The sequence below is a fragment of the Nerophis lumbriciformis genome, linkage group LG09, assembly GCF_033978685.3.
Source record: "Nerophis lumbriciformis linkage group LG09, RoL_Nlum_v2.1, whole genome shotgun sequence".
NCBI classification, from domain to species: Eukaryota; Metazoa; Chordata; class Actinopteri; order Syngnathiformes; family Syngnathidae; genus Nerophis; species Nerophis lumbriciformis.
The window spans coordinates 27,948,130-27,973,792 of NC_084556.2; the positions used below are offsets into that span (position 1 = coordinate 27,948,130).

The 25,663-nt window shown below is 38.8% G+C and overlaps 1 long non-coding RNA gene across 1 annotated transcript in view; it reads right to left on the reverse strand.

The window, feature by feature from the left end:
* Window positions 1-22,383, reverse strand: part of LOC133607443 (uncharacterized) — a 38,887-nt gene extending 16,504 nt beyond the window's left edge. Inside the window, exons 1-2 of the long non-coding RNA XR_009815415.1 lie at window positions 22,294-22,383; window positions 2,623-2,745 (exon numbers count right to left, since the gene is read on the reverse strand). This is a non-coding gene — a long non-coding RNA (uncharacterized lncRNA). The remainder of the gene's footprint in view (window positions 1-2,622; window positions 2,746-22,293) is intronic.
* Between the last annotated feature and the right edge of the window lie 3,280 nt (window positions 22,384-25,663).

A 25,663-nucleotide genomic window follows, 5' to 3' on the forward strand; every position in this document is an offset into this window, starting at 1 on the left:
CAGCATTCGGAGGCCCAAAACAAACGACTCGGTGTCGGGGAACCTGCAAAAGGATTGTTACCGTTGCCAGAGGAGCACATTGAGGGATGTCTTAAGCCTGAGCAAACTGGTCGAAGTTACACTTCTGGACTGAGGCAGTCCGTCCCGATGCATTATGTGTCCAATTTCCGATGAGTCTCACCCGGGCGGACGGCGGGCTTTGGCTGTGTCCGACTTTGGGTTCCGGTCCATCTCGCAACATCCTCCCAACATACCCGCTGTACCGTACTCGTTTCTTTTCCAGAGAAAAAGAGGGGGTTGAATGTCCAATGATTGACTGCAAGCTTCAACGTTCCCTCTAAGGTGCGCGCCTGCGCAATTGCGCACCGCTCACGCGTCCTCTGCGCACAGCAAATTAATGCCGCGCAGGAAATCAAAAATCCCATCTGAACTTTAAACAAAATCAACACATTACAATTTATTCTGTATGATTTTGCAATGCAACTCCGTGAGAGACAGGTGACAACAAGAGTGGCCCCAATGAATAAAACAATCTTTGTCAACACAGTTCAATCATCGTCTGTCGAGACACTTTACGGACAGGAATTCCACCAATCACTTTATTGAGCAAAACTGTTTGTAACCACACCAAAAACATGAGTAAAAAAAACTTTTATCTATAAAAACTGATCATTTTCTGCCATACAAACCAGGCTTAAACCAACGTTATCATCCGTCGTTTCAATAGAAGCCGCTCGCTCTCTTACCTGCACCAACACACGCACCCATGACAGCCAGTGCTGCGTTTATGACCACACAAAAAGTCGGACAACCCCAACGCCACACAATGTGTAAATGCCAGGTTGTAACACTCTGACTCCACAATCAGATGTGTGCTTATTTTACTGCCATTTATTAAGAATGTTAATCTAAGGATATTATTCATGAAATATTGTCACTAGATTTTATAAATGCTAGTAAAAAGATGTATTTTACAGACAGAAAGTTACAGGAACTAAATGTAATCTCTGAAAGGGGTAACATTTCTTTTAAAGGCAGGACCCGCAGCCAGACATACAATACTAGCACATAGGTCATGAAAAACATGTTTTTTTGTTATTGTCATTGTAAGAGGGCAAATTCACTTACCGGTATATCAGAAAATTACTTTAATGAAACATTTAAATTGTTATGATGTCAGGTTTGGGACAGGTGTGACGCTGGTGTGGCCACAGTGTGCACGTCTGATGTTGCTCACATGTGCTCCACTGAATGCTCAGGGAGTTTGTGCGTTTGCTCACACACATGAACAATTAGAGGGAACATTGGCGAGGTTGATTGTTGATAGTGAATCAGACACTTCCGAATTGAATCGTCAAAGAGTTGACTATTCCACAACACCTGTAGTAATACTAACAATACACTTTGTCACCTCCACCAAGTAGCAGTTTTAGATATGGACACGAAGTGGGAACTTATATATAATTTTTATTAGAAGGACGTCAGCAATGAAATACTTTGACTTTAAACAGCACAAAAAAACCAAGGTGTCACTACCTCAACCAGCTGTCTCACTCATGATGCAGGGGACCTCGCCCAGGGCCCCATTGAAGCTAGAACAGTTACTGCTTACAACACAAACTTTTGCATTTATCTATTTGGGTTTTTTTTGTTTTTGGGTTGTTGTTGTTTTTGTTGTTTTTTACCAAATATTAACTACCAAAACATACTTTTTTTAAGTATAAAAAGTTTGGACCCAACTGCTTTACAGCAATGTTATAGTGGTCCTATTGTATTTATAATGTTCTCCAATTATTTTAGTGGGTTTCCTTTTTTAATTTATTTCAAAACATGTCCAATTAGAAAGTCCCGTGTGATTATGCTGGGATAGATGAATGCCATAAAAAAAAAATACAAAGAAAAAAGGTGTGTAGCATCCATTTCTGCCAGAGCATTGCCAACACGAGTGCAGAGAGAGAGAGAAAAAGAGCTCTGTCTCTACAAGCAAACTGCAAGATTACATAACTCGTCTTTTCCTGATAGAACTAATTGTTAGAATATTCATACTGTAGCTCTTTCCATGGCCACTGCATTAGATACAAATTCCAATAAGACTTAATACAGGAGCTTTATAAAGAAGTATGTCCTTATTAATGTTCAGTTTGGAATAACGAATATTAATATGTGTCAGATAGTTTGTAGTCTAAAACTGCACTACATCTACATAGCTTCTAATATTTTGCCAATAAGTATAACCAACATATTAAAAGCACTCCACAGTATGATGCATTGAACTATAAACTTTTTTATTTTTTTTATTTAGTTGAAGCCAAATATGCAGTGTATTATCTTATTCCCGCACTGCTTCATGTTTACACAGCAATGTGTCAAACATATCATGTCTTATTATTCTAATGTAAGCATTTCAGGTTCACTGGGCTTTAATAATTTCCTATACAGGAATTAAAGGCTAGAGTAAAGCTTCTACATAATATTTGATTTGAACAAAAGTGTAAGATTCTCATGACCAAAAAAAAAAAAAAAAAAAAAAAGAGACTCAGGACTTAAGCCTCAAAAACCAGCACCAAACTGCACATTAGGACCTGCAAGAAGATAGGAACAGATTCTAAAGATTAGACATACCGAGAGGGGGAGGCCACTCATATGGACGCGAGGAGGAGGGAGCACGTAGGCGGAGGTGGTTAAGTGCTGTGCACTCTGCAGTCCAAATCTGTTACAGGCACCAGAGGAGAGATCCTTAACATCCTGCAGTTCGGAAAAGCAGAAAAAAAACCTCGTACCTCAGAAAAGACCATGATACAATTTAGGGATGGCTCATACAACAAAGATGCTTTAAGAAGATGAAGATGAGAGTCCTTACTTTTTACTGCAGAAAATAATTGTCTTCGGGTAACATTTTCTGTGCTTTTTTTTGTGGAACTTGCATTTTAGCTGTAATTCTTGCAGGTTTTAGCTGCTGTCTTCCCAACTTTCTCGACCACAAGAGGTTTGTTCCAGAGGAAAAACTCTTTCCAGGATATATATATACAACATATACATTTGAGCACTTTTTCCTTTCTTTTGTCTACTTTTTTCTCCATCTCCATCATGGACTTTGGTGTCCTTTCTACCAACTGTTGAGGCAGATTTCTTGAGAGTATACAGACCCTCAAAATTTATTCACAAAAAAATTTTGTAAATCCAAATTATTTTTTTTTATATATTTGAAGAAGCTGTTTTTTCAAGCATCCTTGTGACCGAGGATGGCGGGCTGTGCCTGCCGCTGCCGACAGGGGGTGCTCAAGTTGATCCAGTCTGTCCAGAGATTGCTTTCAGGAGGCCTCGCAAAAGGTAATATAACCCTTCACTTTCCATATGTCGCATATGCTGATGAATTGTCAAAATGTAGTGTTATTAAATACAAGTTAGGCATTTTTGCTGATTTATAATCGTGACGAATATTCGAGGGGTTTAAAAACAGATCTACGTATTACAATATGGCACCTGTGATGGTGTTAATGATGGATTGGATAATGCTAAAGCTCAGTAAAACTCTCAACAAATCAAAATTTAAATCAAAACTTTGATAAACTCACCAACCGCTGCTCATACTCATTTGCCGGAGAAGCAAGCTAGCGCTAGCTCACTGTCTGGCTTAAGGGGGAACAGCATTTTGGGGGGAATTCTACCTATTGTTCAAAATCATTATTAGAGACAAGAAGACAAAAGTTTTTTGTTTGTTTTTTCCAGTCCAACATGTAAAACTCAGCTCGTTCTAGGTGGCTAGCAATACAGCTAATGGGAGCAATCAATTCTACCTCTAAATCACTTTAAAATCGCATTCAAAAACCGTCGCCAATACTTCATTTACGTTCTGTAACCTGTATAATAACCAAACTGTAGTGACATTGTTGTAAGAGAGATAAACGTTCATTCTAGTGTAGTAACACATTGGCGTGTTTCGGTATTAGCCATAAAAGCTAACTACGGAAAGAGATAAGATAGCTTCTAACTCAGCACGAAACGCGTTTGAGTTTGTAATGCACAACTCAATGGGATAGGACACCAATCTGTACAGACTGAAAAACATGAACGATCATATTACAGTATCTGTAAAGTATTAGCCCACATTTTTATGTTTTGTTTGTACACAGGTAGCAAAACAGCGTATGTACTGAATTTGTAATAACACGCTGAATTTGTAATAACACGCATGACGTGCTGCGTGTATTATAATCAAAATCAAAGTGTGACTCACTCGATGGACAGTTGGCTGATTGGTCCAGCTGGCTGGGGACGTTTTTTCCAGTTTATGTGGGGTAAGCACACCATTTATGTCAAAATAGCTTGTCTCCAAATTCCACATTTGCAGCTTTGTATCACTTTCACCTCACTCTATCGACTTCTGTCTGCTCTAAAGTTTGACTTTCTTCTTTCTGCTGGCCTCTATAACCAGCAGTTCATCCACTCTTCATTCAGCTTCAGAAAGATAAGGTTGTGAATGCACATTTGTCCAAAAATAGTTGTCTGTTACCAAGTCTGCCATGGTTAAAACGTGCCGCCTTTGTTTCCGGAAGTAGGAACACACATTTGTTGCCAGAAGTCAGAAGTGTGCAGCTATTGAAACTAAAATCAATGCATGGAAGGAGTCAGCCCCGCATTTATAAAAATACGGTAAATATTGTACATATTACACATTGTTATGAACTTGTTATTACATTATATATAGACTTGCAATGTGTATACAAAACGTTGGAGGGTTTTAAGTTGTTTTAGAGGGCTTTGAAGGTTACAATGGTGACTCCCATTTTCTGCATCTTCCAGGGGTGTTTTTATCATCTTTAAAATACTAATTAAAATAAAGACATGTGTGTTCTTGTCTCTCATAATGACTGTGAACGATAGGCAAAATGTCAAAAAGTTCCCCTTTAAATGCTGTCATGCTGCTAAGCAATGTGGTCTCCATACAACATACAAAGACAAAGATATGTTTCAAAGGGCCAATTTATTTCAGGCCAGAACAAATTGACAACACTATTTTAAATAGCTGCAACATAACATACATAAGTAACAAACAGCATAATAACAATATAGCTGTAAACCTGGCTTTACCCAAGGAAGGCACACATGACATACACAAAGCCTAACCAGGCATTTTTTTCTCTCAAGGAATTCGGAAATAAAATCATGTATTCAGGAGATCAACACTGTACTGAAGCCCAGAACACTCTACACATTTCCCCAGTTTTAGTTAAGAGAAAAGGAAAGATTGGCCTGGCCCACTAGGATCTCTCTTTATGTTTGTGAACTTTATAGTCTATACATTTAGAGTGATGTGATAATCAAACACTCTAGAAGTCTAGACTGAAAGCGTATATAAGAGAATTGACGGAGTGTGTACCTTCAATGATGAATGATGAGCAGAGGCAGAGTTTGGAGTGTTTTCTTTAGCTCGCTTTCCATGTTTATGTACTCACTGTCCAGGTACTTGGAACACGTTTTCTGTGCCAGTTGCTGTTTGAAGCCGGTATCATGCTAATTAGCTGCCTGAAATCGGGTGACTCCACTGTAGAAATTGCCTGCATGTCTTCTAGCACATACGCTGCAATAGCTCTATCAATGTTGTCCTGGCTAGCAGTGCCTCCGTTAAAATCCTTAAGTGGAGCTGAAGTGGCATCGGAGTCTGTGTCTCTCTTTACAAGCTTCGTCGAAGCATGTTGCTTTTGTAGATGTTTCAGCAGATTTGAATTGCTGTTTTGGGCAGTATTCCCGGGTGCGGTCACTGCTGCTGCTCACTGCTCCCCTCACCTCCCAAGGGGTGATCAAGGGTGATGGGTCAAATGCAGAGAATAATTTCGCCACACCTAGTGTGTGTGTGACAATCATTGGCACTTTAACTTTAACTTTAAGGAGATGGGATCTTTGATCCAAGACACAACATACATTTAACTAAAATGTTCTTTTCTTTGTGCTCGACAAAATAAAAGTAGCGAGAATGTCTCCATGTTAGGAAACTCGACTTCTGGCTTCGCCATGATGTCTTGTTACTTGTTATGAGAGTAGCGTATGTGTGTGTGTGTGGCCCTTTAAGATATGACAGCATGTGAGGTGAGTGACGTCAGTGAGTGAGTGGGCGAGAGAAGTGAGGGAGCGGTGTGCAAGACACCAATAAAGTCACAAAGTTGCAACAAACCGCCGGCCTCGTCATTCACCCTCGAGTCCGGCGCTGTAAAGACCCACTGCCGGGTAAAGTGAAGGTTGTTAGCCCCGAAGTACATAGGCCCTGGAAGAACGTCTCCCCTGCGTTCCTCGACTACGGTCTGGGAGCTGCCTCCCTCCCACCCACAGCACGCCTCTTCTTTTCCTTGTGACACAGAAGGACGACACCGCAGCTCTTCAATAAAACACACTCAGATCTTCTGTTTCTAGCCGATACTACATAAAAAATAACGTAAAATAACGCAGTAACGCATCATGTAGTAACGGTAACTGAGTTACTGAATATAAAAAATAACACGTTAGATTACTAGTTACCGCTGAAAATAACAGCGTTACAGTAACGCCTTACAGTAACGCGCCAACACTGGTTAGTGAGCACCTTTTGTTTGCTGAGATAATTCACCCACTTCATATGTGTGGCATATCAAGATGCTGATTACACAGCATAAGTATTGCACAGGTGTGCCTTAAGATGGCCAGTATAGCATGCAATTCCAAAATGTGCAGTTTTACCGTATCTGGGGGACCCCGGTCAGAGAACTCTTCAGTATCAAGTGGGACCATTTCTCTCAACATACTGTATCTTTGCATTGAGTTGATCAAGTTGTTGATTGTTGCCTGTGGAATAGTACAGATTTGGTTCACTCCTCTTCAGTGGCTGTGCAATGTTGTTGGATATTGGCTGGAACTGGAACACGCTGTCGTATATGCCGATCCAGAGCGTCCGTAAACATGCTCAATGGGAGAAATGTCTGGCAAGTATGCTAGCCATGCAAACACAGTTTTTTTCAGCTTCCAGTGATTGTGTACAGGTTGTTGCAACATGGGGCTGTGCATTATCATGCCGACCATGCAAGTATTGGGATGTTTTCAGCTTGAAGTGATTGTGTACAGATTGTTCTAACATGTCGTTGATAAAGGGCACAATAATGGGCCTCAGGATCTAATAACGATATCTATGTATTCCAAATGGCAACCTACAATGAACCTGTGTTTGTTGTCCATAACATACACCTGTCCATACCATAAACCTACCACCATGGGCTAATCGATCCACCTGGTTGACATCAGTAAACAGCTCATCCGTCTGCCTTAAACGTTCACGTTTCCATGCACTAAATTAGTCTGATTCCTCAAATCGTTAGTTTTTTTGTTTTTTCCCACCTACTGATATCCCAGGGTCCATGTACACTCTCTAATGCAACTATTGGTCATTTGCTGTGTGCCTCTTGTACACTGGGGTGGGGGGAACATAGGTTGACCTATGACGTCACACCAGGCATCTGCGGCTCATTACAAGTCAACAGCCTATCTCTGTTGTACCTGATGTCCGACGTAATATTGGCACATATCATAAATATTACGACTGTAATGGCTATATTGATTGTGTTTGATTGAATGTGAAGTTCCTAAATCCGGGGTATCCAAACTTTTTCAACCGAGTGCGGCATACGGAAAAATGAAAATGTTGGGGCCCCTGATACATTTTGTATACCGGTATTAAAGATGCTAAAAACTAATCAATGTACATCTATATATGCTATGATATTTGAAATAAAACATTGTTATCTTAGCCATTCTGTTTTAGGTGACAATGAAAATAGTTGTTAGTGTCATGACCCTCATTGACAATTTTTGGACTTTCGTTGTTTTTCCTGGGTGGGTGTTATTTTCGTTGTGAGTCTTATTGTTTTAGTTCCTATACTTCCTACTGCATTCCAGTTACCTCAGAAGTTGAAAGTCGGAGCCGTAAATGACGTCACAGCCAAGTTGTGAGCGTTCCACTTACAATGTCGTAAACGATAAAGGTCACATCAACAAAAGCCATTTTTGCGCTTGTTTTATCTAAATATAAAACAACTTATGGGAAAAGATGCACTCTTTCTGCAACCTTCAAACACGGTGGATGAAGAGGAAAAAGACGCTATTGCTGGCGATGTTTTGCATGTATACCAAATGTAGTTTACACTACAGTGACGTTACCATATATATCTATCCATCCATTTACTACCCTTTGTCCCTTAAACACACAATAATACATTGTATATGGCTGATATGCTGCAACAAAAAACAATCATAAGTGCTAAAAACGGATGTTATAGAAGCGGATATCATTGTGTACATCCAGAGCTATCATCTTTGAAACCAATTCAGGGGTGGTGAGAATGCTCCGACTTTCCGAGTCGGAAAGCCGACATTGAGTGGCCGTTCCAATTCATATTCCGAATAGGAACTCGGAAATTCCGACTTCCCAGTACAAATGGAACGCACCATAAACGCTGCCTCCCACACTGGTCACTGTTTGGCAAGCAGGACACACCTGTTCCTGATTGCCAATCAGAGTCGCTCTTTATATGCCAGCCTTATCCTTAGTTTGTCGCTGGATCATCTTTCACTGTGTAGTGATTTTCTGCAACCTTTGCTAGCTAGTCTGCTTTGTACCCCTGTGTTGTTTTACCTTTTGTGTGCACTTTCTAGCTGCACTAGCTTTTTTCCCCCTGCATTCCATCTGCTGTTCTCTGCATCTTGGGGTCACGCTGCAAGCATCGCTTTCCAATTCCTGACAATACCTCATTAATAATGAATCGGGCCGCACTTTGGATACCCCTGTCCTAAATGCATTATTGTTTGACCCATTATGCAATAGCATTTTAGCAATTGCTTCTGGAAGTATGTTGCTAACTATGCATTTATTGTAAAGAATCCAATTACCTCTTGCTTTTATAAATATGTGTAAGTTTGTGTGAATGTACTGCATGTATGTACAATATGCATGAATATGTAAAGCCTACCCTTTCTCCCTTGTTTGCATGACTCAGGTGATGTCCCAGGTTGAAAGCCTTCCTTTCAAGCAGCTCACCCGTGATCACCTTTTATGCATGAAGAAGACATGAACACATTCCCACACACATTCATCATCACACAGGCAAGCATGTCAGGTAAACTGGAAAATGTAAAGAACACTCGTTTACTTAGTTTTTATTTTGTTGTGCTGTCGTGCTTGCACACGCCACATGCACAGTGACACGAGGCATGAAATAGTCCACCTTTTAAAATGGTGACTTGCAAAAGTTGCAGCATCCATATTCATCTTCATCATTTAAACATTCAAGGCTAACAAGAGCTGGGCCTAGGGAGAATGCTGATATACTTACCCTGAAAGCCTTATCTCTATATGTTTCAATGTTACTCTGTCGCTCTAATCAAGTTTGAATACAAACTGTTTTCATAATGGTTTTGTGGTAAATGGATGGATGGATGGTATTGTCTTTACTATCTGCTGTAATGTTCATCATATGGAATATATTTGGAAGTACTACTCACACCAACTGCTGTCGAACTAGCTTAAACATTACCAACAACAATAACAAGGGACTTTGCATGTAGTATAAGGTTTACTGTATCCTACATGGTAGGTACCAAATTCGGCATTTTTTATTTTTATTTTTTTTATTTTGTCTTGTCCAGCTACTCAGGCAAATCATATTGTTGATTTAGATGACCATGTCGGCTGTACAGAATTTACTTTACAAAAGAGAAGTGTGGGATACTTCTCTTGTTGCATTATTTGTATTTGACTTTATTCAATTGATTTATATTATTATTTGGTGCAGCCGGGCCGAAGCAGGAGGGTATAGAAAGAAAAGAAAAGAAAGACAGAGGGGGAAATTGCAGGGACAAGAGTGGGATAAGACAAAGAGACAACAACAACAACAACAATACCAATAACAACAACAGAACAGCATCAGCAAATAGGAGATGTACACATGTGAGGGTAAAAGTGATAGCAAAGAAGCAGTTAATATTAATAACACAAATGAGCATTATTACACTACAAATGGAGCAATACAAATACCAATAGAAATAGCACTATTGAAAATGAATAATAACAATAATTACCTTTATTATCAACAATACAATTGTTTCAAATGCAACAATACATATGTGTAATGATTACTTGAAATACAAAAGAATGCAGATAAATGAAGGGGTGGAAAGAGAAGCGAACTTTATTAACCTTGTACAAACCCCGTTTCCATATGAGTTGGGAAATTGTGTTAGATGTAAATATAAACGGAATACAATGATTTGCAAATCCTTTTCAATCCATATTCAATTGAATGCACTACAAAGACAAGATATTTGATGTTCAAACTCATAAACTTTATTTTTTTTTTGCAAATAATAGTCAGAGGTGGGTAGAGTAGCCAGAAATTGTACTCAAGTAAGAGTACTGTTACTTTAGAGATTTATTACTCAAGTAAAAGTAATGAGTAGTCACCCAAATATTTACTTGAGTAAAAGTAAAAAGTATGTTGTGAAAAAACTACTCAAGTACTGAGTAACTGATGAGTAACATACACACACATATCATATATATATATATATATGTATGTATTTATATATATGTATATATATATATATATATATATATATATATATATATGTGTGTATATATATATATATATATATATATATATATATATATATATATATATATATATATATATATGTATATATATATATATATATATATATATATATATACACACATAAATTGATGTATACAGTATATCATTTATATTTATTTAGTTTGCCCTTTTTGTTTACATGTTAAAGGTGTTTTAATGAATATACATGCATGTTTAACATACGGATTCCTTTCTTTCATGAAGACAAGAATATAAGTTGGTGTATTACCTGATTCTGATGACTTGCATTGATTGTAATCAGACAGTAGTGCTGGTAACGTCCACGTTTTCAAATGGAGGAGAAGAAAAGTTCCTCCTTTCTGTCTAATACCACATGAAAGTGGTTGGTTTTTGGCATTTTATTTGTCCAGCTTCCATATTCGTTTTCACACACTTTACAAGAAATACATTGGCGGCAAATTCCGTAGCTTGCTAGCTTGTTTGCGCTGGCTTTCGGAGACTCTTATTTTGTAAGTGCAGGCGCGATGGAGAGGCACTTTTATTGTGAAGACAGGAACTGTGCAGTCAGTCTTTAGGCTTTTGACGGGATGTACGGTTGAAATAAAAACGTGTCTTTTTTCCTTCACACTTTTGATTGATTGATTGAAACTTGTATTAGTAGATTGCACAGTACAGTACATATTCCGTACAATTGACCACTAAATGGTAACACCCCAATAAGTTTTTCAACTTGTTTAAGTCAGGTCATGTGACCGCCTGGCTCTGTTTGATTGGTCCAACGTCACCAGTGACTGCATTTGATTGGTGGAACGGAGTCAAACGTCACTAGTGACTGCATTTTATTGGTGGAACGGAGTGAAACGTCACCAGTAAGGCAGGCACTTTGAAGGTCTGTCTGACAGACCAAAACAAACAAAGCGTGCATTAACAGATCGATAAAAATTAGTAGCGAGTAGCGAGCTGAATGTAGATAAAAGTAGCGGAGTAAAAGTAGCGTTTCTTCTCTATAAATATACTCAAGTAAAAGTAAAAGTAAGTTGCATTAAAACTACTCTTAGAAGTACAATTTATCCCAAAAGTTACTCAAGTAGATGTAACGGAGTAAATGTAGCGCGTTACTACCCACCTCTGATAATAGTTAACTTAGAATTTCAAGGCTGCAACACGTGACAAAGTAGTTGGGAAAGGGCATGTTCACCACTGTGTTACATGGCCTTTCTTTTTAACAACACTCAGTAAACGTTTGGGAACTGAGGAGACACATTTTTTAAGCTTCTCAGGTGGAATTATTTCCCATTCTTGCTTGATGTACAGCTTAAGTTGTTCAACAGTCCTGGGGTCTCCGTTGTGGTATTTTAGGCTTCATAATGCGCCACACATTTTCAATGGGAGACAGGTCTGGACTTCAGGCAGGCCAGTCTAGTACCTGCACTCTTTTACTATGAAGCCACATTGATGTAACACGTGGCTTGGCATTGTCTTGCTGAAATAAGCAGGGGCGTCCATGGTAACGTTGCTTGGATGGCAACATATGTTGCTCCAAAACCTGTATGTACCTTTCAGCATTAATGGCGCTTTCACTGATGTGTAAGTTACCCATGTCTTGCGCACTAATACACCCCATACCATCACAGATACTGGCTTTTCAACTTTGCGCCTATAACAATACGGATGGTTCTTTTCCTCTTTGGTCCGGAGGACACGACGTCCACAGTTTCCAAAAACAATTTGAAATGTGGACTCGTCAGACCACAGATCACTTTTTCACTTTGTATCAGTCAATCTTAGATGAGCTCAGGCCCAGCGAAGCCGACAGCGTTTTTGGGTGTTGTTGATGAACGGTTTCCGCCTTGCATAGGAGAGTTTTAACTTGCACTTACAGATGTAGCGACCAACTGTAGTTACTGACAGTGGGTTTCTGAAGTGTCCCTGAGCCAATGTGGTGATATCCTTTACACACTGATGTCGCTTGTTGATGCAGTACAGCCTGAGGGATCGAAGGTCACGGGCTTAGCTGCTTACGTGCAGTGATTTCTCCAGATCCTCTGAACCCTTTGATGATATTACGGACCTTAGATGGTGAAATCCCTAAATTCCTTGCAATAGCTGGTTGAGAAAGGTTTTTCTTAAACTGTTCAACAATTTGCTCATGCATTTGTTGACAAAGTGGTGACCCTCGCCCCATCCTTGATTGTGAATGACTGAGCATTTCATGGAATCTACTTTTATACCCAATCATGGCACCCACCTGTTCCCAATTTGCCTGTTCACCTGTGGGATGTTCCAAATAAGTGTTTGATGAGTATTCCTCAACTTTATCAGTATTTATTGCCACCTTTCCCAACTTCTTTGTCACTTGTTGCTGGCATCAAATTCTAAAGTTAATGATTATTTGCAAAAAAAAAATGTTTATCAGTTTGAACATCAAATATGTTGTCTTTGTAGCATATTTAAATGAATATGGGTTGAAAATGATTTGCAAATCATTGTATTCCATTTATATTTACATCTAACAGAATTTCCCAACTCATATGGAAACGGGATTTGTATACATTTCAATAACGACACAAATGTTTTTAAAGGGCGATTAACGCGAACACTTCCTTTTTGACACTCAGGCCGTGTCGTAGCGGGGGGAACTTGGCTGCAGTTTGCTTGCTACTGATAAGACACAAGCAAGCAGCAATTGACAAAAGAAAGTCTACCTTGTGGAAATATCAGGTTTAAAGCCATAGCAATTTGTTCTCCTGAAAGGACTAGTTTTCGCCGTGAGAAGAGGCGACATCCCTGCAGCAAACGCCTGCTGCGTGCGTTGTTCTAGAGGTGGGTGGTGCTTCACTTCCGTGTTCAGATTACGGTTAAGTTGGAGTGATAACATTACATTTAGATTGTTACTGTGACTGCTTTAGTAAGTAAGATGACATAAAAGCTCAACAGAAATGAAAGACGGTCGGCAGCATGGCAAAAGGAGACTTTTTATTGCCAACACTGGATCCGACATCCAAACATGTCAAGACACTTTCTCAAACCGTTCACACATTTTCCCGGCTTCAAAATAAAAGCGCTACGCTATACATCTGGTTTAACTACGTTTAGGGTTTCTCCTTAATCTACGGGCTTTATATGAGCCGCCACACCTAACAAAATAAAGTCAAATAATGTATTGTAGCGTCCAGAAGAAAACCAACAAAGTCTGACACTCTTTTTAGCTTTTATGGCCAATTTTATGCTAACATCGGGCCCAATTCCAGCAAGTATTTCCTCCGTGCACACACGTCTGTCTCCGTGTTTCACTCCTAGACACACAACACTTGTTCATTCTCCGCAGACAAGGTGTGTTCAAAAACCATGGGAAAAATGACCATCATAACACATTAACATACACATTAACACCAGACATACGCACAGGGTTGGCAGCGTGTCCGCGCTGTGGGTGTACTTTAATATATTCGAGATACACCCGCGAACAGGGATCTTCACAATTTAAGATGACACTGACGGCTTTTAATGAGAGAAAGGCTCCCAACAACGTGAATTACCGGTAGGTGTGACGTCAGGCTCTCTGCGGCACTTTTCATCACAGACATGGCGCGGCAGAATCTTAACAGTCTCTAAACACGAGTACTGTCGCCAATAACACCAACAATACATGCTAGATTTGTTGCCAATTGTTTTTATTACAGAAAATGTACTAAAAGGATTGGAGAAACACCCCCACCGCCACAGGCATTTTGGCAATTTAGGAGAAACCCTGACATTAACAAAATAAAAATGTGTTCCATTACGATCATGCTTTGTCAGAGATATTTTGTAATGCTTTCTGGGATAATTGCACCTAAAGAAATGCTAATGCATCAGTTTAGGAATATGGGTGTTGTTTTTTTTCTGGCTGGCTGAAATATTGTGTCAATTCTTTTATAACATGTTCTGGTCGACTCCTCTATTACACAATGATTAGCAGGCTCAATATTAAATATATTTAATTAATAGAGAAGGTTAAAACATTGTCATGCAGCAATATGAATTGCTACTGCCCATCACTGCCGGAGTGTAGCAATAGGGCTCGATCTTGGTGAATGAAGCTTTTAAACCAAATACTAGCCTACAGAATCCAGTATTACAAAGAGAACTACATCGCAGCTGAGCTCACACTGGGGACAACACTTGAGATTTAAACAGGATACATCACTTCAAGCCAAGGCTGGAAAATATTCCGATTCACTGGCCCGTTCATTTGCATAAAACATATTCAACGCCCAAGGTTATACTAGAGTTGCCCTGTATTTTACCCTTTATCCTTTTTTTGCCATGGTTCTTTTTCTGTTCTTTGCTGTAAAAGCAGTGAACTTTAATGGACAATGTGTTTCTCCTTTTATTTAATTTTTTACATCACTACGGGCTTTTATATAACCGCTATAATTTTTGTTTTTATTTTTTTTGACTACCTCAACCTTGCATTGCATGTTATTTTTCAGAATGTACATATAGTATCAGTCAACCGTGGTTATGTTCTTGCTTACTATTACCCTGACACAACATTAAGTACCCTACACCTTTCTGCTTATTTTCCAAAGAAGTTGTGATTGGCATTATTAGAGAAGTTATCATTTATTTAATTTGTGGTTAAAGTTTAAGGTGGTGAAAGCCAGAGGTGGGACCAAGTCATTGTTTTGCAAGTCACAAGTAAGTCTCAAGTCTTTGCCCTCAAGTCTCGAGTCAAGTCCCGAGTCAAGACAGGCAAGTCCTGAGTCAAGTCCAAAGTCAAGACTGGAAAGTCTGAAGTCAAGTCCCAAGTCCCGCATTTTGAGTTTCGAGTTCTTTCAAGTTCTTTTAACCACAGACTAATATATTTACACAGATTGTGTATGCTTTTAAAACACTGTATTTATTTATTAAAACAAGTGCATTTGTAATTGCAGGAAAAAAAAATTGGGCTGACATTGCACTTCATAATAGCACTATTAACCAGTCATTTTAAACATTTAACTCATTCCTTTACAGAATAAACACATTTGAAAAAACAAGTGCAACTGTACTTATTTGCACAAAAGTGTTAACATTGTATTTCCATGGCATATTGCATTGTAATTAGTTCCACAGCAGTTTCTATCCTGTTTTTACCTTATCTCATTGATCTCATCTCATACTATATGTGTGTTTATGTGTGCATACACATGAAAAACATAACAAATACATGAACATAACAATGAACGGAGTTGTACTTTTTAGATGTCAGGGCCCTATGCAATATGTACACATATTCTTAATATAGTATACATTTTAACTGACCTTTATTTGACTATGTTTGTCTATTTGTAAGTGGCTAAAATACGCGGTGCTGCTGACCGCCGTCTAACGTTACGTTACTGTGTGTGATACATTGACTAACGTAACGTTATGTGTAGGTACATCATGCAACCCTGCTTAAAAAAAAATCACTTGACAAAAAGTATGAATAAGGTAGCGAACTGTAGTGGACGCAACAGATTGCCGTGTTTGCAATGACGTTATAACCATTGACATCTTATAAGTAGACAGAGCATTGGCTGCTGTGGCGCGAGTAATTTGGCCGCCATCTTGAAGTGGTGATGAAGAGCCGGCGAGCAGCCTAAACTCACAGTTGACAGGTAGAAAGTGTTCAGCGTTTTCCTGCTCAAATGAGCGGACTGTTGAAAATAGGAATCGGGGGATTACTTTTCACAAGTAAGATTTAACATTAACGTACTATTGGTAGTATTTTGTGAAAAGAATATTACCACAGAGTTGAGATGGAGCAAAGATCTTCAATATTTGGTTGTAAAAATCACAAAGAAATCTTCTGGGAGAGGATGACTCCCCTACAGGGGTTTGCTTTACACATTTTCAGCCCCACCTAAAACAAAATTCACCAGCCGCCACTGATTATGATGCATTCTCATTTTAGGCAAAATATAAGACAATACTTTCTTAGCAGTTTAATTGTAACCAGAAATAAGTCTTCAAGTAACAATATTCAAATACTAACATTGTTGGGTAAAACAGAATTTGGTTTTATTCTGAATCCAGTGAAACAGATTGGTGGTTTTAGCTGATATAAAGACTTTCAGGTGTTTATATATGTTTATGTTTAAGTATTTGGCAGACGCTTTTATCCAAAGCGACATACATAAAAAATACATATAAAACAATCACTGCAAACATTATCATTTAAGGGAAGAATGTAATACAAAATATCTATACAAAGTGTCAAGACAGAATAAACTCTCTGCTGCTGAAGCAACAGAGATACAGTCTATAGGTCCCTAACATATATAGATATCTAATTGATTCATACATTGTTTATGTAGGATATACGCATGTATATATAACCTAATCATATTGTTTCTTCAATTTAAAAATAGCTGACCGTATTTTTCCCCCTTCTCTGGGATTATATTCCCAGTTTTGATCTCGGACGTGTGGTCACTTATAGCATACAGGGCCGGCCCGTGGCATAGGCCGTATAGGCAAATGCTAAGGGCGCCGTCCATCAGGGGGCGCCATGCCAGTGCCACAAATGTTGGAGAAAAAAAAAAGAAAAAAAAAAGTTGTTACTATTATTTCTAAATACAAAAAATAATCTCACGTTAATTAAAAGGCAAAGTAAAGCCTATTTAATAGAAATATTATTTGTTACAACATTACGCCCCCCCTCCTCTCCCCGCACGGTGCGCCCCCTCCCTTCCCGTACCATGACTCTTTTTGGACGTCACCACATCAAAAAATCAACACAAGATGTCAAAACGGCCAAAACTGTCAGGTGCCCAGGGAAGAAAAAAGAGAAAAGAAGAGGAGAAACGAGAAAAGACAGAGGTAGCAGGTAGGTAACGTTATCTAACATGAAATTATTTGTCTGTTACAGAATGTGATAGTAACCTGGCTTTTTAGCATTAAGCTAATGTTACATGATTCGGCAATTGCTAATCAATAAATAGCTAGTTCTGTTTTAACGTCGGGTTAATATTGTGGAGGGGGCTAAATTGTTATGGAAAATAATAATGTAACGTTAGGTAATTACAGTACTCCCACCTTACATTCCTCAGGGACATTTGTACTAGATCTTTTAAGCAGGTGTTTTTTGTTTACATTATTGCCTTCTGGTTAGCTAATGTTTGCCCTGCAGGTAATAGTCACTTTTCCACCCCTTTATATATTAGGTATAGTTGTAAGTAAAAAAAAAAGGTCAAAGACAAAGCTATTCGGGTTCTTGTGAGTATATACACTTCACTGCCGATGTGGGGGGGCGCCACCTAAAATCTTGCCTAGGGCGCCAGATTGATTAGGGCCGGGCCTGATAGCATATAAGAATATTCTATTACTGTTAAGCAAACTATGAATAATAAAACACGCCAAAACATGTGTCCTTTATCATAGCTACATGAATGACAAAAAAACACGTGAAAATCAGTGGTATTCAGTGAGGTAAGATGAAATCACCACTCCAAGATGGCGCCCCCGCGTCTCGTCAGCGCCAGCAGGCAGTAGCACTCGATGCTGCGTACCCTTAGAAGGTGTCTATGGTTATAACGTTAGCAGTGAGTTTTTTCAGCCTCATTGATTTAACTACACAGCAAACACAAGTTATGTTACTTAGCCAATAAACGTTATTTTACATTCAAAACTTACCCTTCTTTGTGCAACTTCAAATGTCGAACGAAGTTGGAAGTTGTTGTGTCTCCGTCTGTAATCTTCGAACTACATGCTTTGCATACGGCAAATCGTTTTTTGTTGACCAAGTCGTAGTTTTTATACCCGTACGAAAGCAACTTTGGCATCATTTTTTCTCACTGCCGCGTTGTTTGACAATTCTTCTTCGTTGGTTTTCCTGCAATTTGATTGGATGAGTGCTGTGGGATGAAAACAATGTAGATCTAATTTGATTGGTTATTGTACTGACAGCACACACACAACACACACGCTGATAGATAGACACACACATCAAATCAAATCAAATCAACTTTATTTATAAGTACAAAATGAAAGATACATAGCGCTTCTGAATAACTTTAATATCTTTGGGTTTTGGGGAAAGTAGCAAGTCATGTCAAGTCAAAAGGCTCAAGTCCAGGTGAAGTCACAAGTCATTAATGTTATAGTCTAAGTCGAGTTGCAAGTCTCTTTACATTTTGTCAAGTCGAGTCTAAAGTCATCAAATTCATGACTCGAGTCCAAGTCATGTGACTCGAGTCCACACCTCTGGTGAAAGCTGTATTTTAGTTTGTTTACCTTATTTAATTGCACGATAGGCAAAACTATTGGAAACACCTCTAATTGTGTGGTGAAGCAATACATAGCTCTGCTGCCATCTGCTGTTCATTGCTTGACATCACACTTAAAATATGTCGGCGTGTGCTTCATTGGTTCAGTTTCAGATCAGATGAACAGGGAAGTGACACAAATCATGGTTATATCAACTCATATGCATGCCGTAATGCTTGTTTATATATTTAGACACTTCGTTGTGGAACTATGCAGCAATAACAAGACAATACATGATGGAAAAACAAGGATAGAAAATATGTTAACAATACCTTTTCAGAATCAATTATATTGTAATTAAATACTAAGCAATGTGTCTCTAAATTATAATTGTGTGTGTGTGTGTGTGTGTGTGTGTGTCTGTGTGTGTGTGTGTGTGTGTGTGTGTGTGTGTGTGTGTGTGTGTGTGTGTGTGTGTGTGTGTGTGTGTGTGTGTGTGTGTGTGTGCGTGTGTGTGTGTGTTCTTGTATTACAACCCTTCTTGAGACATCAACAAGGAAAAGTACCTTCCATATGAGGACCGGTGAACAAGTTAGAACCGAAATCATGGTCCCAATACGGAAAACCATTGCATCTGATAGAGAATGTCTCATTTGCACCCATGGTGGTGAAATCTATCAAAATTAAGGTGGTCCCAAAAAGGAGGGATTTTTTCTATTTGACTGTGTGTCGTTTTAAAAGTGCTCCCCCTCTGGTCAACATATGAAATACAAATGTGTGTAAAAATTTGAAGTGCTCCCCCTCTGGCCAACATATGTAATAACAAGTGTGTGTAAGAAATTGAAATGCACGCCCCTCTGGCCAAAATTGATTTTAAAAAAAAATTCATAAAAATGTATATAGAGACATACTGTAATAACTTGAAGTAAATAATGAAGAATAAAACCGATAAACAAAAAAGTTTAAAAAAAAGAAATAACAAAAAGCAGTATTTTTCTCACTACTTTTTTCTTATAAAATTGGGAAACATTTCTGATATTCTTTCTGTTTCTGTAATATTGCAATATTTTCTCGTAAAATTATTACTTTTTTATGTAAAATTGCTACTTTTCGATGCAAAATGGTGACATTTGTTATAAAATTCTGACTTGTATCACAATGTTGCCAATTGTTTTGTTGTTCTTGTAAAATAGTGACATTTTTTGAGTAAAATGATGACTTTGGTCAAAATTTTGCCAAGTAAAATTCTGATTATTATTATGATATCGCAAAAATTTGAAAGTTTTCTTATAAAATGTTGACTTTATTCATAAAATTGCCAAAATGTTAAGCTTTTCTTGTAAAATTGCGACTGTTATTGAGTAAAATTCCAATTTTTATTAAAATATTGTATACATTAAAAAAGATAATAATAATTTTGACTTGTGTTGAGTTTTTCTTGTAAAATTGTGACTTTTTCTTGTGAAATTCCAACTCATCTTTCACAACAAGCTTTTTTATATATGCATAGTTTGAATATATTATTTTTGTTGTAAATACAAATCTTTATATATCTAAAAAGGGTGGTCCTAAAGAAGTAAGCATTTTTTCAGAGGTCTCAACAAGGTAACAAATACAAGAATGTGTGTGTGTGTGTGTGTGTGTGTGTGTGTGTGTGTGTGTGTGTGTGTGTGTGTGTGTGTGTGTGTGTGTGTGTGTGTGTGTGTGTGTGTGTCAAATGGACTCTCTTGTAAAAATCAACTATATTTATTTACTCGGTAATTTTTTTGTGTGCAGTCCTTGTAAGTCAAAGTTTGGACACCCCTGACTTAGTATAACATTTATATGTGCATCATATATTTTCAATCAATTGTAGTTTGCAGTGGTGAATAACTGCTCTGCACTAACTGAGGGCTGCCGAATAGTCAATTAAGGTTATCAAAATATTGTTAACCTTTCTGACACCCTCTGAATTTCCCCTCGGGGACTAATGAAGTAAACGGATGACGAATGACACCCCTTCAAACATGTTTTTCTCTTGTATTGTATTTCTGTATGGCTGGTGGTGAATGTACGTGCATATCTACTGTATACATATCCAGTAGCAACATAGTTAATTGGAAAATTTTAAATATTAATGCCAGTGTTAATTAGTTTCCATCATTTTTGCTCACTTCATTGATTTACTGTGAATAATTTACTAAAGATATTAAAAATCCAGAAAGAAAACAGCTTTTGCAATCTTAGATATTTACACCTTGCTTTTTAAAGCATTAATATATGGAAAATGCACACTTTGAGACAAAATGAAGCCTTTCCAAAATGGATGTACCGGTATTGTATTGTGCATAATTTATGATTCAAGAAAGACATCCACACCTTAATTGATTCTCCAGGCAGTTCTTTTGTCTCATCACGACGTCACCGTATGTTGCCCAGCTCATAGAATGTGACTATCTCATAGAACATGGAGCCTGCTGGTGACGCAATGAGGCGACAAACACAGATTAAATAATTGAATGGGTTCCTTGACATAACCAGACCATGGGAACCACTTCTCAAGACATATACATAGCGTAATATATTTGGGAGGGTTCTAATCTTTTTATGGCAGTTAAGTAGAGGCAACACGGACATCAGCGTGGATCTACATTCACTTCATATTTCAACTCACTTAAGTAAACAACTAATGCAATGCACAAAACATGTAAGCAAATACGGCTATATGTAAATATATGTATTGATATATTACATGTAGTCTGTTAGTTGTGCGCTATTGGCTAGTGATGCACCGAAAATTTGGCCGTCAAAAAAAACTTTTCTCACCGAAACCGGATGTTGTGATGAAGTATCCACTTCCGTTGGGGAGCTGCGACTTTCCCCGCGCACACGAATGACGTAGCTTGCCCAAAACTGACAAAAAAATCACACACGGGTCGCATTCGGGTCACATTACGGTTTAGACTGAAGTCACATTTTAAAGAGATCAGATTCCAATCCAATTTGGACTCCTCCTGATGTGGCCTGAATCTAATGCTAACAGATCAGATTTTAAGCACTTTGGAGCGTTTAGACTGGAAAAAAAAAAATCGGATCTTTGTCACTTTTGGGAAAAAAATCAGATTTGGGGTGTAGCGATAGTTGTGACCCCCAAGATGCAGAGACAAAAGACGACATGCAGGTATGAATTATATTTTTTACAAAAACGCAAGAGAGTGCAGCAAGGAGGTGCACATGAAACATATCACATTGTAATGTCCTTATCAAGGCATGGCATGGCATGGGTAAAGCAAACAATGAAAGTTACAAACCTACGAAGTGAAGTAAGAAGTGAAGTGTATATTCATATAGCACTTTTTCTCTAATGACTTGGAGCGCTTTACATTGAGAAACCAATTATATACATTTAAGCTACATTTACACCAATTTGGGTGGCACTGGGAGCAATGTGAGTGAAGTATCTTACCCAAGGACACAACGACAGTGACTAGTATGGCAAGAGCTGGATTCAAACCGGGAACCCCCAAGTTTTTGGCCGACCGGTCTACCATCTGAGCCCTGCGGTATGATCTAGCATCCACTAAGAAGGGAGGCTGGCATATAAAGCCCTCTGATTAGCAATCAGACACAGGTGAGTGTCTTGATCACTAATCAGAGGCAGGGAAGGAAAGTCACAGCAGGACAAAACACAAAACAGGAAGTAGAACCAAAATAAGAGCGCTAAACAAGAACAAAACACCACAAAACCAAAAGAAAGTTTGACCTGGCCGTGACAGGTCAAACCGTGTAAAAATATCTCTTTAATTTGTGATCTTTTCTGTACTAAATGTGGTTGGTATTAACTTTTAAGTACTTTGTAACTGTACGAATGTCGTTGATTTAGAGAATAAACAATTTTGGTCCTGGTACTGATCCACGGGGTACGCCACAAGATATATTTATAGCTGTTGACGTGTGTTCTCTTAGCTCCACCTTTTACTTCCAGTTGGTTAAGTAGCTCTTTACCCAATTCAATATTTTCTGTCTTGCCTCTTGGTGAAGGCGGTCGCATTTTTCTCCGCTCCCTCCTTCCCTGCTTGCTTTCTTCGTGTCCTTGTCCTGTCTGAACTTTTTTGAAGCCTCTTTCTTTGCGCTGTCCTCAAATCTAAACATCAAACATGGATCTGATCAGCCGGACTCTCGACGCAATTGACAAAGTCTTTTCGACAAGGAAAAGAAGTTCGGGGGAGCCTGGCTGCCCTGATGGAACCATTGCTGCGGGGTACGTGAGAGACTCCTGGGATAAATGGAGAATCATGTGCCTCTCAGTCCTTTCCATCGAGGACGTGGAAGACATCTACCTATTTGGAACCGTGATCGCGGGGCACCTGCTGATTGGGCTGGGCATTGCTCTGGTGTATCGTCAAATTCGGAAGACGATGGCAGCCACTCAAGGAGCCCAACGGCTGTTCATCACAATGGAAGGATGGGGTCGGGCTGTGGGAACACGGGCTGTGGGAACACAGACTGTGGCGATTTCTGATTTGAATCGCAAAATGGATCTCATCATGGAGAAGCTTGCTGAGAAGGAAGAATGAAATTGAATTTGAGAGAACAGCACGGACACAGAGCAGGAATGTCATTGTTTTGACTGCTTGAAGAAAACATCTTCGAATGGCCTTGACGCTATCAGGAACAGGCTGTTCTGAAAAACTCCCCCAAGGACTCCTCAACGATGGATGCTTTTGACCTTCTTTTTTTTCAATAACACCTGGTGTCGAACTTTGAGATCGGCCCCAGTCCACAAAAACATTTCAACATCTCACCCAAGTTAATTGGGCATACATGCACGCATCCGCCCCTCCCCCAATCAACGCCTTCACCACTGCTTAATTCCTCTTCGGGGTTTTGGACGGCTGAGTAGCGCTTTATAGCGGCAGCCGGCCTCCAGGGCCCCAAACCCCCCCCCCCCCCCCCCCCCCTCCCCCTCTGTTGTGAGTTGTTGTGATTACATGTATCATGTTTATGTGTGCTATGCTATGTGAGGTTTTTTCCTTGGACTCGGTCTGGACCCCTCCCGAGGGTCCAACCTTAGACTGATACTTTTTTTACTCTTCCCCTTTTCCCAATGTCACCTTTTTCCCACCTTTTTTAAGGAGTGCTGTAAGTGGCTGATCCGTTGGCGGTCCCATCTTGTCCCCTTGTAATGTATGTCTGCTCTTAGTGGGACTGTGCTGAAAATGAAATTTCAGTTCTTATGTGTCTTGTACATGTTAAAGAATGGACAATAATAAAGCATCTTGAATCTTGAATTGAATCTTGATGGCATACTGTTCTAATGTGTTAGTTAATATATTATGATTATTTGTTTAAGTCTATAAACATTGCAGCTGCACACTGTTCATCATCTATTGCATTGGTAATTTTCTCCATTATTTAGATCAGGGGTGTCAAACGTACGGCCCGGTTTTGTCCGGCCCCCGGGATGAGTTTGCTAAGTATAAAAATGAGCCAAAATTTTTGAATGAAAGAAACTGCTGTTTTACATGTGTCCACTAGATGTCACAATAGCAATTATTTGTATCTTTGTAGATTATGCTAAATATGTTTAAAAAAAATAAACCAGATGATGTTAGTACACCAGTCGAGGAAAATGAGCAAACTACATAAATAACATCCTGCAATTTGATTTTGATATTATTTTCTTATCTTAATAGATTGAAAATGAACACCAATGAGTTGACTTATGAACATTATCACATAATTTGTTAAGACAGTATAAGTAATGACAAATAAAGATATAATACTATTAACCGCAACATGTAAGTGTAAAAAAAAAAAAAAACATTATTATTTGTACATTTTCAGAATGTGCTTGTTCTATGTTTAAACAAAGAAAACAATCTGAAGTTGTCTTTATTTTTAAGTTATCGTGCCGTGATTTGACCAGTCCGGCCCACTTGGGAGTAGATTTTTCTCCATGTGGCCCCCGATCTAAAATGAGTTTGACACCCCTGATTTAGATTAATGCCATCGATGCTGAGATGTTAGCTCTGTATCCGTATTGGTTGTCCACGAATGTTCAACATTTATTTATAAATTTTTCCCAATCTGTTGATCAATACTTTTTCAATAACTTTAAGGAAAAAAGGAATCAGGTCTTTATAAATTAATTGCCTTTTTCCAGATTTGTAATTCAAATATCATAATGTCTTCTGATAATAAGACAATGTTTCTCAACGGTGGAATATTCACTGAATTGGCTAACGTTGCATGTTTATCCATTTTACATTACGCAGGGCTTTACGGGTAGGACGCAGGGTGATAGTGATATACTACTATCGGGTTGCCTTTCAGCTCTATTGCTGTTCAGTGTCAATGCAATCACGGCTACACTAATCACAGTCCAGTGTATCTTTAGTGCTCATGGCCACAAGCCTCCACAGCCTGCTGGGCTGTTTTGTCAAATGAATGTGCATTTGACCTGGTGGTGATACATGCAAAGGACAATCTGTACATGGAGTCATGGCTGACATGAGTTATATTCCAGATGAGGTCACACGTGGATGGTTTGTGTGCTGCAGCACATGAGCTGTTAAGGAGATAATGAAAAGATAATGAAGTTATAGACTGCAGTGCAGCAGCCTTGGCACAGCTGTGTGGAGGGTGAGACCATGCTGAAATGCAGTTTGAGATGGCAAACATCTGTCAAGGGAACTGCTTTGGTGTCTGATAGCCCCACTGAATGCAAAGCGGTTGTTTTTTCCCTGTGGCGAGAAGGCAATGAGTTATATAGCGCAGAGAAAACAACGTCACGCAAGAGTAATAGAACAGAAAACAAGAACGATGCACAAACT